This window comes from Sphaeramia orbicularis, chromosome 22 (genome assembly GCF_902148855.1).
Source record: "Sphaeramia orbicularis chromosome 22, fSphaOr1.1, whole genome shotgun sequence".
NCBI classification, from domain to species: Eukaryota; Metazoa; Chordata; class Actinopteri; order Kurtiformes; family Apogonidae; genus Sphaeramia; species Sphaeramia orbicularis.
Window position 1 is genome coordinate 49,155,825 of NC_043978.1, and position 20,026 is coordinate 49,175,850.

Here is a 20,026-nt window from a genome sequence, read left to right on the forward strand (position 1 = left end):
AAGACTGTTTATAATGGAAAGAAGAGAATGACTATGAGCAAAACTATTAGGAGAAAGTCTGGAAGATACTATTAAAGAGGAATGGGAGAAGTTGTCACCCCAATATTTGAGGAACACTTGCACAAGTTTCAGGAAGCGTGTGAAGGCAGTTATTGAGAAAGAAGGAGGACACAGAATAAAAACATTTTCTATTATGTCAATTTTCTTGTGGCAAATAAATTCTCATGACTTTCAATAAACTAATTGGTCATACACTGTCTTTCAATCCCTGCCTCAAAATATTGTACATTTTGCTTCCCCACCCTGTAGTTTGTAGATGTAAACCTGTTCATAATGTAAATGTACTTTTTTCGTTCGAAAACATAGAGAAAAGTTTGGAGTTGACATTATTTATATATTATTATGTTATTATTTTACTGGTCCGGCCCATTTCAGATCAAATTTAGCTGAATGTGGCCCCTGAACTAAATGAGTTTGACACCCCTGCTGTATACTGACAGCCCAGTCTGCAGTAGAAAACAGTCCTGCAATCTGTCCTCAGACTCTGGCGTCCAGAGTTTAACCTGTGTGGGGACTGGGTTTGACTGTCTGAGTCTTTGTCTGTGGGCTGGGCTCAGGAACAGAGACATGTGGTCCGAGTGTCTGAAGTGGGGGTGGGGTGTGCCCCTGTATGCACCTTTATCCAAAGTGTTCTTGTCATGGGTGGGAATGTCTACATGCTGGTGGTATTTGGGAAATACAGTCCGTAAGTTACACTGATTAAAGTCGCCTGTGCCAATAAAAACAGCATCAGGGTGAGCTGTGTCCAGTGTGCTGATGATGTCGTGGAGCTTACCGAGCACCACTGCAGAGTTGGCTCTTAGAGGAATGTAAACAGCGGCCAGAAGCACAGATGTAAACACCACTGGTAAGTAACAAGGACGGCACTTAAGCATTAAAACTCCACATCTGGTGAGCAGTGTTTATGAACAGTCTGTACATCCTCACGCCACGTGTTGTTGATAAACACACACACACCTCCCCCTTTTACTTACCGGAGGCTGCTGTCCGCTCTCCTTGGTGAGTGGAGTGTGTCTGTAGCTGAACGGCATTCTCTGACATTCTCTGAAAGCCAGGATTGAGTGAAAATAAGAGCGCAGCATTCTCTTCATTTCCTGCTGTGTTGTAATCCTGGCTCTAAGCTCATCCAGTTTGTTTTCCTGAGACCACATGTTAGCCAGCAGGAGGCTACACTGTAAGCCTGGACTTTGTATTTACTAAAATGGTTTAATGAAAATGTACTTAAATGATTTAAGTTTTATTACATTACTATAAAATGATAAGTATATTCCTACTATTCCTTCTAGACCTTCTAGTCCAGTCTGAACCATCCAGACCACTCAGGTGGTCTGGTGCAGGTCTGCTCTGTGTTCCCAAAGTCAGAACTAAACATGGAGAATCAGCGTTCAGTCTCTATGCTCCGTATACAGGGGTTGGACAAAATAATGGAAACACCTTCACCTCAAGATGATAATGCCCCAATCCATACAGCTAGAATTGTTAAAGAATGGCATGAGGAACATTCTAATGAAGTTGAGCATCTCGTATGGCCGGCACAGTCCCCAGACCTCAACATTATCGAGCATTTATGGTCAGTTTTAGAGATTCAAGTAAGACGTCGATTTCCACCGCCATCGTCTCTAAAAGAGTTGGAGGGTATTCTAACTGAAGAATGGCTTAAAATTCCTTTGGAAACAATTCACAAGTTGTATGAATCAATACCTCGGAGAATTGAGGCTGTAATTGCCGCAAAAGGCGGACCTACACCATATTAAATTATATTTTGTTGATGTTTTAAGGTGTTTCCATTATTTTGTCTAGCCCCTGTATCTGGAACAAACTACCAGAAAATATCAGGTCTGCTGAGAGTCTGAGTTCTTTTAAAGGTGGGATCTGAGATCTTGGAAAAACAATTCAAGCTAGCTACATGTTGAAAATACTCAGTTCAAAAGTCCAAAACCTTTCTTCAGACGTCCCTCTGAAGCCACGCCTCCAGAGTGGTGGCACGCGCAATGCTTGTTCCCGAGGGTTCACGAGCGCTGCACAGCAATAATTTGCCGGCTCTGCCCTGCTCCGTACCCGGGTTGGGCTCCGACGCCGTCTACGGTCCGGTCCGGTCCAGCCAAACCGCCTCCGACACCAGCTGAGGCTCCGTCCCCTGCTCCAGTCCCGTATGCCTCAGACTCCTACCCCGACTACGGCCTCGGCTGAGCCTCCAGCTCGCGTATCCATGCATAGCTCATTCAGTTTCCTCCAACCCCCCGCTCTTCCAGAACAGCCCCAGTTCAGACCCATGTGACTAATGTTACATTTCCTAGTGGTTTATGTTAGTGACAAAACAGTTTGCAGGTGAACTTTCCATCCTAATATAACTAATATAGCCAGGTTCTGGCTACGCTTCCTATATAAGCACTTCCAGCCTCTGGGAACGCGAAGAGGGGGGAAGGGGGGAGGGGGGAATGGCAGTTGAGTTTGATAGACATATTACCGTTCAGTCATTTCCAGTGGGCGCTCAAAATGATTGGATGGTGTTTTTTCAGTCCTGCCGTTCCACAGGTGACTGATTTTTTTAAATTTTTGTGTTAGAGCATTTAATTAATTAGTTGTAATCAGGGTGTGAAGGGGATTTTAAGGAATATAATAAAAAATGCTCCAGAAAAACATCTCAGACCCCACCTTTAAGTCAAGGTTAAAGACTCACCTGTTCACTGCTGCCTTTGACTAAAAGGCTTCTGACTTTTTACATTTTAAATTCTCTTTTGAAACTCTGCACTGCAACTCTTACTTTAATATGTGTGTGTTTTTATATTTTTGGATTTTATGTTATTTTCTTACTTGCTGTTTTTAATCACCTTTTACGTGTTTCTTTTATAATGTTTTAAATGTTTCTTTTTCCCTGTCGTTGTATTTCAATGTCCTGTGTGAAGCACCTTGAACTTCCTTGTTGCTGAAATGTGCTATACAAATAAACTTGCCTTGCTTTTACTAATTTATAGACATAGTTGAAAGTATGAAATAGTTTAAGCTGAGTGGATTTAAATCACTGAGTTTTAGTCCACACCTTTTTATCTCCACTGAGTTGTGAAGGGCCACCATTTGAACTTGTACATGTGGGCAGTTGCATCTTTTGCTCCAAATCACAAACTGAGCTGCAGTTCAGATTTAATCTCTGAAGTCAGCCTGATGTGTCTGGGACTTTGTAGATCTAGCTGTTTGTGGGAAAGTTTATTTTGACAGTGTATTTCACAGTTTACCATTTCAATGGTTGATTTTATGTTTTAGTGGGGGGGAGGGGGGGGGGGGGTGCTACTTCTAATGCAGGGGTGTCCAACTCCGGTCCTCGAGGTCCGGTATCCTGCATGTTTTAGATATTTCCCTCTTCCATCACATCTGGAAGCCATACAGCGTTATCAGGCTTCTGCAGAGCCTGATGATGAGCTGATCATTAATTGAACCAGATGAAAAACCAGCTTTAAATCTAAAATGGGATTTCAGATAATTATGCTACTGCTCCAGGTATCAGGTGGTTTGTCTTTCATGTTGCACTTTTCAAAAAGCGTGTTGCTGTTTGTGCACCGTTTGCCCTTTATGTTTTATGACATTGGTACTGATATCGTGGGTTGTTGATCCAGTTGCTGTTGTTTCATTGTTCGAAATGTGTTATTTTGTCAACCAGGTCAGTTTAACCCTTTCATGCATAGTGGACAGCTATTCAAAGCAGTTATCTTATATATTCATGGATTTTATCGTTTTAGTTCCATACCAGCCAATAAAGCGGACGTACCGTTGCGGTAACTTTGCTGTTCTTGATAAACCTGATCTGCAGTAACATGTTTGAGTATAAGTCAATTCCTTGTTATTGTGATTAGACTGTAATTAACTTTTTTTTTTTTAAACAAAAAGGTTTTTTTTTATGCATTATCTCCATAAAGTGAGTCATAACTAATATTAGACTATGTTAAAATGTGACAAAACATCAGATTAGCAGCATTAAAAAAATATATTTCATAGTTTTCACACAGAATATTAGTAAATACGTTTCTTTGCTCCAAAAATTTTAACTCATGGTGTCCAGCTGAGTAGATATTTTTGCAATTCCATGAAAAATGGTTCATGAAAAAAAAAAAATTCAATCGGTGTGTTTTTGTTTTTGTTTTTTTTTTTTTCATGGCTAAAGAGGAATAAAAACACTCAGGAAAAAATCTTGATTAAGGTTTTCATAATTCATGCATGAAAGGGTTAATATATGGTAATCAAATACTGGGAATTAGTTGTATATGTATGTGTTTTGACCAATCCTGACTGACACAAAAAAGAACCATACCCTATCGGAGACAAGCTAACCGTCTAACTGAGAATCAGGACAACACTACCCCTTCGTGTGTACACACAAAACCGAGGGGTAGCGGTAAGGGGGAGGGCCAAGGGGTGAATTGGGATTCAGCCTATACCTTGAATAAAAACCTATTTCAGCATAACAGCCCTTTTGAATAAAGTTACCTTGTGGAGTTATTGCAGTTAAAGGCCTCCTCCATATAGACAGATGGAAGTTTATCACCTTGATGCATATTTTGAACAGAACAACAGATGGATGATGCTTCTGATTACGTTGTTTTGCATTAATCGGAAGACCTGCGTCAATTTATGATGCAAGCACAGATTATTATTGCACAGTGCTGTATGCAACATATGTACACCTTTGGTACTTTGATCATCAGGAAGCCAAGCAGCTGTTGTATGAATCATGAATTAGTAAAGTAAAAACAGCTAATGCAGAACTAACTTCAGTGGCTTTTTTTTTTTTTTTTTTTTTTTTGTACTGATTCTGTTTTTGCTTTTGGGACAGTGCATTTGAGTGCAGCCTACAGGGTTTTAAAAGGCAGGAATCTAGGTCTAAGGCCATAGGACACTGAGGGAAAATGGTGGATTACCTCCATTAGAGAGTGAAGTGCTGTCCTAAAAAGAAAAGGTCTTGTAAACAGGTTAAAGTGTAATATGATACTCCATTTTCTGGCGGGCTCGTGCAGCATTTAAATAATGTTTTTATTGACACACAGTGTGATGTGAAGCAGAAAATTATCTTGAAAAAGAGCTTTATTGACTCAGTCCTGGAGGGTGGTCAAAGAGGAGAACAAAAGCGTTGGTGATTATATCATTTTGAGTAGCACAACATTGAGCATCGTACCAAAACAAGAACCCTACGTTCAGTCAGATATGCGCTCATCATCTGTTCATGCTGTTATTCAGATACTATCAACCTGCAGTTAATGACAGACCAACGCAGGGGTGTCGAACTCATTTTGGTTCAGAGGCCATATTTAGCCCAGTTTGATCTCAAGTGGGCCAGACCAGTAAAATAATGACTTAATAACATATAAATAATGACAAATCCAAGTTTTTCTTTTTGTTTTAGTACAAAAAAAACGCAATGAAATTATGACAATATTTACATTTTGCAAAAAAAGATGTGAATAACCTGAAAAAACAGAAATTTCATTTGAAAAATTAGTGCAATTTTAACAATATTATGCCTCGACTTATTATTTATACATGTACATTTACACACAATGTTCCATAAACATTTGGTAACAGGCAGAATATTGTTAAAATTTTGGAGTTTGGAACTAAAATTTGAACAGTTTCTATAATATTCCATCTCTTACTATTGACACAACTCCAGATCACAGTGGATCCATACATGCACAAAACATTTAGTAACAGGCAGAATATTGTTCAAATTGCACATTTCAGGTTGTTCATCTTTGTTTTTATCTATGTATTTATTTGCATTTTATTGTGAAAGAACAGTTTTGTAAATGTAAATATTTTCACAGTGTAATGTTATTTTTTTCACTTAAATTTTTTCCACATAATTTTTCACGGAGAAAATTTGTCGTTGTCATTATTTATGGGTTATTGTGTTGTTATTTTATAGAATACAATCCCTGGCATAAAAAAAAAAAACAAAAAAAACCACACACACATACACAATCACACTCACATAATAAATAGATTAAGAAAGTAAAAACACACAGACACAATCACACTACCACAAAATAGATTAAAAGATAAAAACACACAGACACAGTCGCATCCTATTGCACTATCTAATAAAAAATAATATATTAATATTAACTAAAAAATAGTTAATAAAGGTCCGTAATTAAAAATGAACATGAAATTTTGCACTGTGTTTATTAAGACTACTAATATTATTTTCTGAAAGTATGAAGTGAATTGAAAATAGTCCATTGGTATACCACTGGCAATTTCATATTGCTCTTGTTTAAGAAAATTCTGACCAGCAAAAGGCATGAATATAAAAAGAAAATTAGAAGGTTGCACAATATGGTGACAGCAAAGTCATAAAATGAGAGACAGGTTGTCAGCAGATTTGGACTGTTTTTACAAGAAAGTATGGTGTTGAATAAAGTATTTTATGTAACATTAGGATGTGACACTGAAGTTGATCACCTGCTGTCTGGATATAAAACACCATGACTTCATCTGTCTGTCCTATTACACATGCACTTGGAAATTTTGTCATAACTGATGCATGAATCAGTTCATCCTTGACTGCAGGTGAATGTCATAACATTCTGCCGATCCACTCCTTACATATTACATATATATCAGCTAACATGTGTCCACCAGACATGTAAACTAACTGAATTAATGTTAAATAATGCACAAAGTGATTCCACTGAATCTACACCAGTTGAATATGAAGCTGCATGATCGACTTCACTCTCAGATTCTGGACAGGGCTTGTTGAATCGTCAGATCCACATGATAAAATATGTTCCAGACAGTAAATCCTCTTCTGCTGCTGTTGTAAAGAACATTCAGGAGGAGGATACGATGCCACGTCTGCCAAAATAACATTCATATACCATGACTGACAAATAGCATTTTCTTTGACTATGCAATGTGAACATGCATGATAAACACAGTGTAAAAGAAAGCCTGAAATGCAATGAATCAGAAAATCATTTTATTTACATGCGCCATCTGTCTTATTTTTCAGTTTTGTGAGTGGTGAGTCCTTTTGACAAAGCATCCAAATGCCACAGAGAAAGAACAGACGGATAAAATGTATTTAATTCAGCTATTGGACAAGCATTTTATGTTAATTTTGAGAGATGTTTTTGTTGAGTTTGGAAAAGGGTATTTTAAAGGTGGCAGATAAGATGAGACAAGACTTTATTTATCCCACCGTGGGGGAAACTTCACAGTTACAGCAGTAACATACAACAAGCAAGTGTGAAGAAAAAGACAGGTAGAAAAACCTCAAATGCGTAAAAAATTAAATATAGAGAGAAAAATAAGAAATTTGGTATTATATAGATGTAGAGCTCAGGGAAAAATTAAGAGACCACTGTAATTTCCTGTGAAATCAGCATGTGTGCATGTATGACAGCCATTCCATTCCTGTGTCTGTTGAATTCCAACACAAACACACCTTATTCTACTGAATAAACACCTGATCCATGTCTTATTTAAGAAGGACAAGTATAAACACCACTACTGTGGCCATCACTATTTTCTTACAATAGGACTAAAAACAGTGCTATTGGTACCGCAAAAGTAACTGGAATCCAAAAGTAACTAATGAAAACTACTGGACCTCTGCTCTGACAATGTTCCCAAACTCTGAGGACTGGTTCTTCTATCAGGACAATGCTCCTGACCTCAGCTAGGTCAGTAAAGGTGTGGATGACGGACCACCAGATGAAGACCCTGTCATGTCCAGACCTGAACCCACTCTGAAAACTTCTGGAGGAACATGGATGGTCACAAGCCATGGAACATGTCTGAGCTTCTTGAATTTCTATGCCAGGAGCTGCATAAAGTCATCCAGAGGCAAGACATGTGAAAGCTGTCACTGAAAACCAGGATTATTCCACCAAATACAGAGGTCTGAACTTTTCCCAAGTTACAACATTAGTGTTGTGTTGTTTGGAAATGAATATGAACAGGTTTTCTCTGCATTATTTGACATCTGCATCTTTTTGCTATTTTGACCATGTGTCGTGTTCTGCAAATACATGCTCTAAATAATAATATTTTTATTTGGAATTTGGGAGAAATGCTGTCGGTAGTTTAGAGAATAAAATTAAAATGCTCATTTTACTCAAACACATACTTATAAATGGTAAAATCAGAGGAAGTGATAATATTGCAGTGGTATCTTATTTTTTTCCAGAGCTGTATAAATCATTAGCCTCAAAGTATTACTGCCTTACTCATACACTATATGGACAAAAGTCTTGGGACACTTTTCTAACACGGGTCAGGGATACAAAACAATAATGATAAATGTCATAATATAGTTTAAAATGTGATAAATGTCATTGCATTGGTTAGTTTGGTTTAAATTATTATATTTGTTTCCAAAATGCCTCAGAGATTATTTTTACCTATTTTTTCTCAACATTGATTACATTTTTTTGTTGTTTTTTTATTGATGACTATGACTTTAAATGTTCTACCTCTAAATTTGTAAAATATTTTTCGTGCTCTAACTAAATTACATATATTATTTTTGTTTGTTTGTTTTTTGTTTACAACTAAGCTACTTTCTTCACATCTCACTTAGGAAGAAAAATCTCCCATTAAACTTCAAGGAAATATTGATGTTTATAAATTATATGGACAAAAAGATTTGAGAAAAAAACTTCAATATTAATAATCAGTGTGATATTCATCACAGTATAAAACTTTATTATGACATTTGTTGTTATTGTTTTGTACCCCAGACCCCTGTTAGAAAAGAAACACCTGAATTCAAGGTGTCCACATACTTTTGTTCATTCGTGTATGAGTTACCCAATTGTGCTATGAGAATAACGAAATACAGAATTAGAATTATTCATTCATCTTCAGAACTGCTTTATCCTCACTAGGGTCGTGGGGGGTGCTGGAGCCTATCCCAGGTACCTATGGGTGAAGGCGGGGTTCACCCTGGACGTGTCGCCAGTTCATCAGGGCTGACATATAGAGACGAACAACTAATCACTCTCACATTCAGTTCTATGGGCAATTTAGATTGACCTACCAGTGCATGTGTTTGGATGGTGGGAGGAGCCAGAGTACCCAGAGAGAACCCACATAAACACGAACATGTAAACTCCACACTGAATTAGAATTAAAATTTGAACATAAAAATCTAAAAAGATGACATAAAACATTAAATTCTTAAAGTTATAATGTCTTATTTGAAGGTCTGCTGTGTAAGATTTAGATCTAATCACAGAAATATAATATAAGTATGTTTTCCAATGCAGTTTAAATCTACCTCATGTCATCTTTGTTACACTGAAATATGCTCTGGCACATTTTAGGTCTGTAGGACGTACGAAGTGAACCAATATTTTCTTGTCCACCTGCCATGTTTAATGTTATTTTTAATATTTCCTAGAGTTCAGAAAGGCATTCAGGACTGAGAAAGTTGGCTTCCAGGCAGGCAGACCAGCCTGTCGAGGATGGAGGACACATGTGGAGGACAGAAATAGAAAGCTGTTCATCCAAACTTCAGTTTGCAGCACACCGGGGCACAGCTGGACAATCAGAAATCTGAGGGAAACAGGAGTTCACAACATGTTCAATCCGAATCAATGCAGGAAATTTGGCAGAGTTCACGGTGGGGCAAACACCACACGACTATCTTGTTGTGGCTGTGTAAATAGCCAAGGCAGTGCACAGGGTCAGTTTTCTTTTCAGGCACCTTAAAATCCAAAAACTGCAACTGTGACAACATTGAACACAACAGCTGAAATCAGTTTTCTTCATAAATTCCCATGCGAACACTGGAGCCAATTTGATCAGTTTGATCCAACAGGAAATTATCCTCTCACAGTTGTTAATATCATATCCAACCTACTCTCATAAAGGCGTCAGACACTTGTAGAGATCACAAAATTATGCAGATGCAGAGGCTGAGCACATTTTAATGTTCCAGTGGAGGAGCCCCAGACTGTATCTATTTTTAAAATGCTGAGGATTATCTAGTAAGAACTGGGTGGGTGTTGTCAAAGGCACCATTAGCACTGAAGGATCGAGAGGATTTCAGATCAGATTTAAAGATAATGCAGAATGTTTAGGATACAGGCGAAATGGCTCAACATGTAGATTATCAGGTACATGTCTATAGTATGATTAATAATATATAATGTATAATTAGGGTGGAAACCCTTAAAAGCCATTAATAAACACTGAAAAAGAAAATATAAATGTCTTTATACATTGATCCAGGGGTTCGTTTCTGCACTCGCTCGCTAATTCGTTAACCTCAACTCAATGCAAAATGTGTTACCCTGTTTCTGGGCTACTTCGTTTAAAGTCTGCGCTTGTTAAGTGCCGTGTTCAAGGGCTGATTTTAATGAGGACCTGCAGAGGTCTGCATTCGAATGAGGATATATTCTTTCCATTTCACTCTATTTCTGTAAAGTATTTCTTTTGATATATTATTTATATTTGAAAAAGATTTTTAACAGAAGTTTGATAATATCTTTGATGTTATCGGATTTTTCCCCTGGACATTTTGCACCAACAAAAATGAATTTATCGTGTGAGTATGTATGGATATAGATTACCTGAGGACAAAGTACAAAAGAGGACAGAGTGGGTGTGGCTTTGACAGATGAGTGAATGAATGACTTTGATAATAGTGGCTGATACAGAAAAAAATGGAAGGGGGGGTGCAGAAGAATGGTGGGGTCGGAGGTCTGGTGGGGGTTCAATGGGATGAAGTCAATCGAAAACAACATTATGAATGCTTCAAATCACATAAAACTCAATGGTAGATTTACTTACCAGCGCCCCAGGCACCACGCCCCCCTGTTGGAGTATCTGTGGAAAAAAAACCTGCTGCTTTAACCCTTTCATGCATAGTGGTCACTCCAGTGGACAGTTATTCTACAGCTGTTCTCTTGTATATTCATGGATTTTGTTGTTTTAGTTTCAAATCAGCCAACACAATACACAATAAACTGCAACTGATAACATTACTGTAACATGACTGTTCTTGATGAACAAAATCTAACATGTTTGAGTGTAAATCAATTCCTTGTTATCGTTATTAGACTTTAATTAACAACAAAAGGTTTTTGTTTTTGTTTTTTTGACATATTATCTCCATGAAGTAACTAGTATTGGAGTTCACTACAAAGAAAAAGTTAAGGATATTTCTTTTTTTTTTGTCTTTTTTTTTTGTTTGTTTTGTCATTTTTGCCATTTGTAAATAAAACCATGTCTGGTCATTTAAAAAAAAATGTGTTTCAACTCAATTCACACACACAAAAAAAGTAAAAAGCGTCATGTAAAAAATCCCAACTGAAAAAAATAGCCCCCAAAATTTGAAATATCCATAACTTTTTGTTTGTAGTGTATGTTAAAATGTGAGAAAATATCAAATTAGCAGCATTTAATGTTTTTATTTCATAGTTTTCACACAGTATATCAGTAAATACATGTTTCGTTGCTTTAAAACTTAAACGCACATTTTTGCAACTCCATGAAAAATAGCTACATAAAAAAAAATAATAATAATCTCATTGTTTTTTAAATGCCTAAAGAGGAATAAAGACAAAAAATCCTGATTAACGTTCTCATAATTCATGCATGAAAGGGTTAAACTGGAGTTGAACGATGGTCTTCTATGGTGCAGTCTGAAACACTACTTACTAAGCTTAATCTCCACTGGCCTAAACACCAATCTATTTGCTATCCGATTGTCTTGCTACTTTTAGGATGTGACGTTTATATCTAAGCTTCAGGGTTAATCCTACTATATAATGCACGTTCTGTGTCCAGTGTCTGTCCCCGTGTCCATCCCCGTCTGATCGATGTTGCAGCACAGGAGGGCATTTGTAATGGCACCACGGGTACAATGCCGCTAGTTAAGAATAAAGTGTATATTGTGTTGTGCCCGTAATGCACAGTATGTTATGTAAACAAAGCCAGCAGTCCCGCTGGGCAGGAATATGACAATTCGGAGAAAAATATCACTTATGTGTGCATGTATAGCCGCCCCCTCCCCTCCATTTTTTCTGGATCTGCCACTGAGACTTTTGGAACCGAAGCAAAGAGTTGGCTTTAATAAGGTTGTCCTCAGTTATGGTGAATTTCAACGGATTCCAAATAAAGTAAAATTAGAACACCATATAGACGCTCATCAGAAATGTATCTCCTTAAAACAGAAGCGGGAGCAGTGGGAGCTGAGGCGCAACCAGCCCAGAAACAGATTTTGTGTTTGTTAAGCCTCTGTGTTCACTACACCACTGTTAGCTCGCTGTGTGTGTTAAAGGGTGCACTAAGGTTGTATTCACTGGTTAACCCTGAAATGAGTCCCTGGCTCCTTATTTGGAAAGATTACTCACAATCTTGACCCTATATGTTAGTATAATACATATACTATCAATCAATCAATCAATCAAATGTATTTATATAGCGTTGTAATGGCAAAATTACTTATATCCATATATATTCATATATATTTTCATATATTTCATATATCATATAGGCTTCTAACTGTATTTCAGATATATTCATGTCACTGTGTATTCTAGAGCAGTTTGGACCTCTTTTGTGTTGTGTCCACAGTAGAAGGCCAAGCCAACATTTCTCACAGGGGTCTTATCTCTAAGTTCCTGACACTAACCAAAACACTTTCCACACATCATAATTTTCTCATGGGAGACAGAAGACTACAGGGTGACTTGTATTTTTGGGTTCAGACCGTCTCAGTCTTTGTCTGAGGGGTATCTCTGTCTATGGAGCTCCAAATAAAGGGATTTCTTTGACACTGAACGTTTGATCTTATCCTTCTTTATTATAGACGAATTAGTAGAGTAATATTTTTTCCATAACAGCGTCACATCATAACAAAAGTTATCTCATCACACTTTACATACAGAGCTGGTCTAAACCAGACTCTTAAACCAATTTACAGAAACCAATAGAGTCCTCCAGGAGTAAACACTTAGTGACAGTGGAAGGAAAAACTACCTTTAACAGGAAGAAACCTGGAGCAGACCCTGACTGGACCACTGACATGACCAGATAAAGGGTTAAAGAGAGAGGATAAAGGAAGAAAAAAGACAGAGATTGGAGGTGTGTGTGTGTGTGTGTGTGTGTGTGTGTGTGGGGGGGGGGGGGGGGGGGGGGGGGGGGGGGGTAGACACATAGATGCACAGCAAACTGCACTACATCTGATAAAATAGGACCAATGGCCCTGTAGCTTACCGGCCAAATTAAAAGCTTTGGGAAATGTATCCAGATGCCATTTACTATCACCCAGTTCTGTGCATTTATTCTATTACAGAAATAGCCCATGTTTTGGTCATATTCCAATCAGATCTGTAAAAAAAATCAAATTCCAACTTGATATCATTGATACTTACTGTATTATTGGATCAATCCACTTCCTATCTCTGATAATGGGAAAACTTGTCAAAGTCACACCAAATCCAGAATCAGATCCGGATCCAAATAATTTCCATACCTTGTGTTGACATCATCATACAGAAGCTGTATACCAAGTTTGAAGTCAATCAGAACTGGAGTTTCGGAGAAAAAGACGAATGAAATGTTTTCCCCATAAGAGCCCATGTTAAATTTTCCATAAGTTCCCAGATCCAGAAGAAGATCCTGATCAGCATGTGGACATTATGTTTCGGTCATCTCCCCATCAGGGCTGGACTGTAGAAATTTACACTGGATATGATTTATATTTACTGAGTTATTGCATCCATCCACTTCCTATCGCTTATAATTATAACGGGGAAATTTTTCAAAGTCGCACCAAATCCAGAATCAGATCCGAATCCAAATAATTTCACCAACTTTTGTTGACATCATCATAAAGAAGCTGTATACCAAGTTTGAAGTCAATCAGAATTGTAGTTTCGGAGAAGAAGATGATTGAAATTTTTGTACGCCGCATGACGACAATAGCTAACGGCCTGTCGGACGGTAAACTAAAAAGTAAAACAGCTGGTGCTAATATAACTTCCACTAACTAGAACAAACTCCATAACTGTTAATACTACTATTCCAAATACAAGTACTAACAGTGGATATACTACTACTGTAACTCTTAGTACCTAGAACAGAAACCTCTACCATCTATGTAACTATACATTAATCACAGGGTTGCTGTGGATTAATTTCCAAATGAAGTAAGTGTGAATGCACCTTAAGACTAACTAACTTATTGTCATTGTCTGAGAGGACAGCTGACTACTTCTTATTTACAATATTACCTGAAACTGACAACAGTCTCTCACATGGAGCGGTGCTTGCAGAAGTGGTCAGATATTTGAAAGCCAGCAGTGCCATCTTGTCATGAGCTCCTGAATGCACTGACCACCACTCCAAGGGTCAGTCCTACATACTAATGACAGGCTCTGCTCTGGACAAGTGCATGGTTCTATCAGGCACCAGCTCCTCATCTGATTCTGAGTCTGAGCCCATCTGTAACACACTCATTTTCTTGGATGGCTCATCCCCACCAGACTGTCGAGGTGGGGATTGTCGCTGCTCCAAGTGTGGTCCACACCCCCTCTGTCACTCTTGGGGAGGCACTTCAAGTTCTTAAAACAAGGATCTACAGCTGTTGCAATCTTGTTCATAAGTGTCACAGTCCACTACGGCGTGGCCGCTGGCTCCGCCCTCTCCATTCTTCCATTCCTCATTATATTCACACACTGTAAAAAATAATCCTGTTGTTTTTACGGAAAAAAAAACTGGCAGCTGTGGTTTCCAAAACAATACTGTAAAAAACACATCCAACTGTAAACATATTTACGGACTAACATGTAGATTTAACATTTTAAACATGTGGATTTAAATGGTAAATGGACTGCACTTATTTAGCTCATTTTTCCACCTTCATGGTGTCCAAAGCACTTTCCAAAACCACCAGGTCCAACTGGGACCAGTTTAGGGTTCAGTGTCTTCCATGGACACTTGGACATATGGACAGTCTGAGCCAGGACTGGAACCACCAACCCTTTGGTTATTGGACGAGCCGCTCTACCAACTCTACCAACCCATTAATTTACAAATTTAAAATGTTACATTGTTAAATGTTTACTTTTTTATAACTTATTTATAAAAAAAAAAAAAAAAGAAAAAAAAAAAGCAAATACACCGTTATTTCAACATTATGGTCTTGCAATTTAAACGAACACAAATGGATTATCTATAATCAGTTTATTTTATTTCAGTTTAAATTCTACATAGATTGCTTACTTGCAGGGCTCCAGAAGAGACTCCAGTTTCTGCAGTTTGTCTCATTCTTGTGGCATCAGTCTGACTAGTTTGTGGCTCTGTTGGTCCAGGGTCGCTTTAATTGCTGCTTGGTTGCGGTTTAAACTAGTGATGCACCGATACCACTTTTTTCCAGACGAAGTGCGAGTACTTACATTTGAGTACTTGCCATTACCGAGTACCAATATAAGTACTTAATAATCCCATTCCAGTTCTTAGTTCCTTTTGTAAATGTGCTTTATTGTCGTTGTCATTAGTCTGACTGGAACAAAGTGCTGCTACTGACATTTAATGTGTTGGAATGAGCGTTTCTTAATTAATCCACCAGGGGGCGCCGCTCTGAATTAACCATACTGAAAAAATACCACGAAGAAGAGGAAAGTTTAATGAGAAGAAGAAGAAGAAAGTCAGCAATAACAAACATGGAGACGACAGAGGCAACACTACGGTGATACTAATATTGCAGCGTTTTCGCTGGTAAGGTTTAAAAGTTTAGCTTCAGCAGGAAGAGAAAAGAGAAATGAATGATAAGTTTCATTTTCACTTCCACTGGCGGCGGTCCGCACCGCTCTGTACTCACGGTGGTATTCTCCGTCTGGGTACGCATCCGCCAGCACCTGGAAAATGGATGGAATGTACGCAGAGGACGGACAGAACGCTGCGCCCGTATCTGTCTGTGTCTGTAACGTTACTGTCAGTCAGCGTTACTTTTATCACCGTCATTTATTTGGTTAAATCTCCACACTCTACACACTCCACACACATTATTCCTCCTCCTCGTACCTGCTGCACTGAACTGGGAATGTCACACGGCCGTAAGTGGTATCGGTGCATTTGTATCGGATATTTTTTACGAGTACGAATACGAGCACACACACTGAGTATTGGAGCCGATGCCCGATACTCATATCAGTATCGGTGCATCCCTAGTTTAAACACTTGACCATTTCCAGTGTTGAATTCCAGTGTGGTGGCACGTCTCAGATCAATGGCTCCTTCCACAGCCCAGGGTTGCTTGTTGTGCTTCCAGTTCTTAGGCGTTTGTTGGATTATGTTTGAAGCGGCCAACCATTTTCCTACACATGGATAACGCACTCACAAAGCTGCTGTCACCAAGACTCACAGTGATGCATCTCTGTAAGATGCGAGAAACACAAGGCATACGTTCAAATGGGAAGAGTTTAGCTGCTGCTGTCATGTTTCGTGCAGTCACTCTCTACAGTTGTGATTTTTTTTCTTCAATTTCCCACTCACGTGCCACTGTTAAGAAGTGTTCAGCACATGCCTCAGCGAAGTAACGCTCTTCTGTCTTCAGTATTGTCAATGTGAACGACTTTAATTTCCATGCAGCAGTAATCAGAAGATCAGTAACACCAAGATAGTTACTGTTACTCACAGAAGTCCAGTAGTCTCCTGTTAGGGCGACGTGTTTGGCTACAGCTAAATCCTCATGCTTTTTTTCCTTTTCAGTTTCATATGTAATTTTTGACATTATTGTGCTTCTTGATGGAGCCTCTTGAGAGGCAACTTGCAAAAACTTCACCAAGCTTGTGTCCTCAACAATATTAATGGGTCTGAAGTTTGTTGCAATCCACTTGGCAGTTATGTCAGTCAGTTTGTCTGAAGTAGACTTACTGTGGCCCCGACATTCTGTTAGGGTGGTTTGTCAAAAGCTGGACAACGTATTAGCTGAAGTGCTAGCGGAATTCCCGACTAACGCACGCTTCACATTAATGTGATATTTTAGGGTGGACGTGCTTCTGTGAAAAGAAAACTCCTTCCTGCCGAGTGTGCATATTACTTTCTGTCAGTCGACTCTTCCGTCATGTTTTTTAAAACTCAAATTTCCCTTCGAGAGGGCCAACTTCTTTTTTAGCATCTTCCATGTTGAGCGCTTTGTTCTGCTGCCAGTCAATTCCGGATCAACTGCCCATTTGCACATGCGCAACGTTGGCAATTCTACTTAGACAAACTGCCCGAAATGCGTTGCCAGAGACGTTCAGAGTCAGTCTGTGCTTCAGACTAATCCGGATTAACACGTAAATTTTGACAGCCACAGTATCAGCGGCAGCTGCTCGTCTTTCAGAGAGGGGAAGCTCATTGTCGGCTTACATCAAAAAAATTGTCAAGTTATTTAAAAATACATTTGGCCCTCCGTTTCTTTTTAAGAAAATGGTCAGTGACCTTATCATACCAAGTAGGCATCTTTTCCAGGGACTGGACCAGTGTCTTTTCAATGGCCAGCAGAGCTAGGCTGCTTTGACGGCCTTGGCCCATTGTGTTGCAGGTGTAGAACTGGAGCCTTTTTCAACAAGAGAAGCTCCTTTCTACACCTGCTGATGTAACTCCAATTATTGCCACTAGTGACAACAGTTTGTATAGCTGAGGCATTGCACTGTCCAATTCCATATCTTTTAGAAAAATGAAGAAATCCCCCAGTTTTCCCCTGTTAGCCTGGAAGTCCTCATTCGAACACAGGACTTGAAGCTCAGACCTCTGTCTCCCTGAATCAAAATATACACCAGAACTTTTCAGAAGACTCTCGAATGCCTCTTCTAGAATCACATCTCTCATCTCAGCAAACCTCCCTGGATTGACTAAATCTAAGAACCGCAAACTTTCCAAATTTGAAAAACGCAAAGGAATCTGCTCTATGAGACTATTAAGGATGTAAACAATATTAAACTCGAACAAGAAATGATTAAATTATGTAACTGAAACAAGAAAATGTTGAAAATATGTTAAATTGAAACAAGGAAATATAATGAGTGTGTTTTATTCACAGTGCAAGAAATGAACAAGTAATTACCTCCGCCAGGAAGTATTGTGATCACTTTGCTTTGTGTGTTTGCATGTGTGCATGTTTGTTTGTTTGTTTGTTAGCAAGATAACTCAAAAAGTTACAGATGCATTTTCATGAAATTTTCAGGAAATGTTGATACTGGCACAAGGAAGAAATGATTAAATTTTGGTGGTGATTGGGGGTGGGGGGGCGGCACGGGGGCCCACTGATCAGCCTTAGTGGAGGTCTGTGCTCTCCGAGTGCTTTTCTTGTGTTGTACAAGTTTACACTTCATTTGAACTGGTTCAAAGTTCAGTTCATACAGAATAAAATAAATTCATTCACCTCCATAGTTCACCATCTCAACTGAGAACCAGTTAATGTTCAGTTCATTTAAAAAAAATTTAAAGTGAAGAAAAACTGAGTATTTCTGTGCTTATATTTCCAAATAAACCCTTCATATTATTGCCCATCTCTACTATCCCCAAGTGTTGTGAATATTATTTACACCTGTTTCATTGATCACAGCTGAGGCAGTAACCCCATACTACCAAGATTTTATCTGGACCTAAAACATTCAGAATCTCACAAAAAGTCTGAACTGGTTCAAGTTCTTTAGTAATAAATATGTTCTTAAAATCTTCAAATTTAATCTCAAAATAAACCTATTTCATGAAGTAGGATGTAGGTTGTTTGTAAATGTATTACTTTTACTAGTAATTACCTCCACCAGGAGGTATTGTGATCACTTTGCTTTGTGTCGTGTTTGTTTGTTTGTTAGCAAGATAACTCAAAAAGTTACAGACGGATTTTCATGAAATTTTCAGGAAATGTTGATACTGGCACAAGGAAGAAATGATTAAATTTTGGTGGTGATCGGGGGGAGGGGGGCAGATCGGTCTTGGCGGAGGTCTGCGCTCTCCGAGTGCTTTTCTTGTTCCGTAGTGGTTTCTCTCTCGATTTCACAGCAGAATGCACGGCGGTATTAAACTGAACTGTGTCAGTGAAGGAGTAGATCTGAAAATAGCTGTCAATCAAATGGGATTCAGCCTTTCGACTGATCCTCCAATCAACACGTGGAAGCTCAGCATCCAGCCTGACCAAGCTCCGCCCACAGCTCCATTCACCCCCAGAGACGCCGGGGGCAGGACAACATTGTGGCATTTATCCAATTACCGTCCAGGTTTGAGGCAATGAAAAAAACTGTTCCACTCAGGCCCATTGAAGTGCATGGACACTGAGCGTCTACGGGCAAATGCATTGAGCAGAGATCGAATGAGAAAACAGCGCAACGGGAATGGAGGAGAAGTGAACAACATCGACTCCGTTGATTTGTGATAAAGCTGATTCTGAACGAACTCGTCTGTGAGATGAACATGTATATTAAACAATTTACTACTGATTTATCCTTCAACCATTTATATTCTGCAAAAGGCAACCTCTTCTGAAATACAGAGGTGTTTATTAAAGCTCCCTCTCAGACACAGAGGCAGGTACTTGGCCTCCAAACTGAGTCAATACAGAACCTCCTGAGACTCAGGAAAGAAAAGGTTTCTGTTGTTTTGATTAGAAACCGCATAATGCAACACTTTTTTCAGATACATTTTTTATTTTTTTTCATGGAATGTCCTCTGCAGTGGACAGTGTTTTTTTTAAGTGAAGTTGTGAAACTCTCATCCCTTATAGGACAAAAATACATCACTGCATTTCAAGTGGTTAAAATTCACCACCTCCAGGAGCAGGGGTTGGCTCCAAAAAGCACTGGGCCCGGTAGACTTCCTCTGAGCCTCTCTTCAAAAATAGCTTCTTTTTTTTTTTTACAGGACTCAGTCAAGTCTCATTTGTTTTATTTGGATCCTCTAATAAATGATGTCTGATAGTGATCCATCTTATCTGTGTTAATTAAATCTCAGGTCAAGTAGAAGCTGTGAT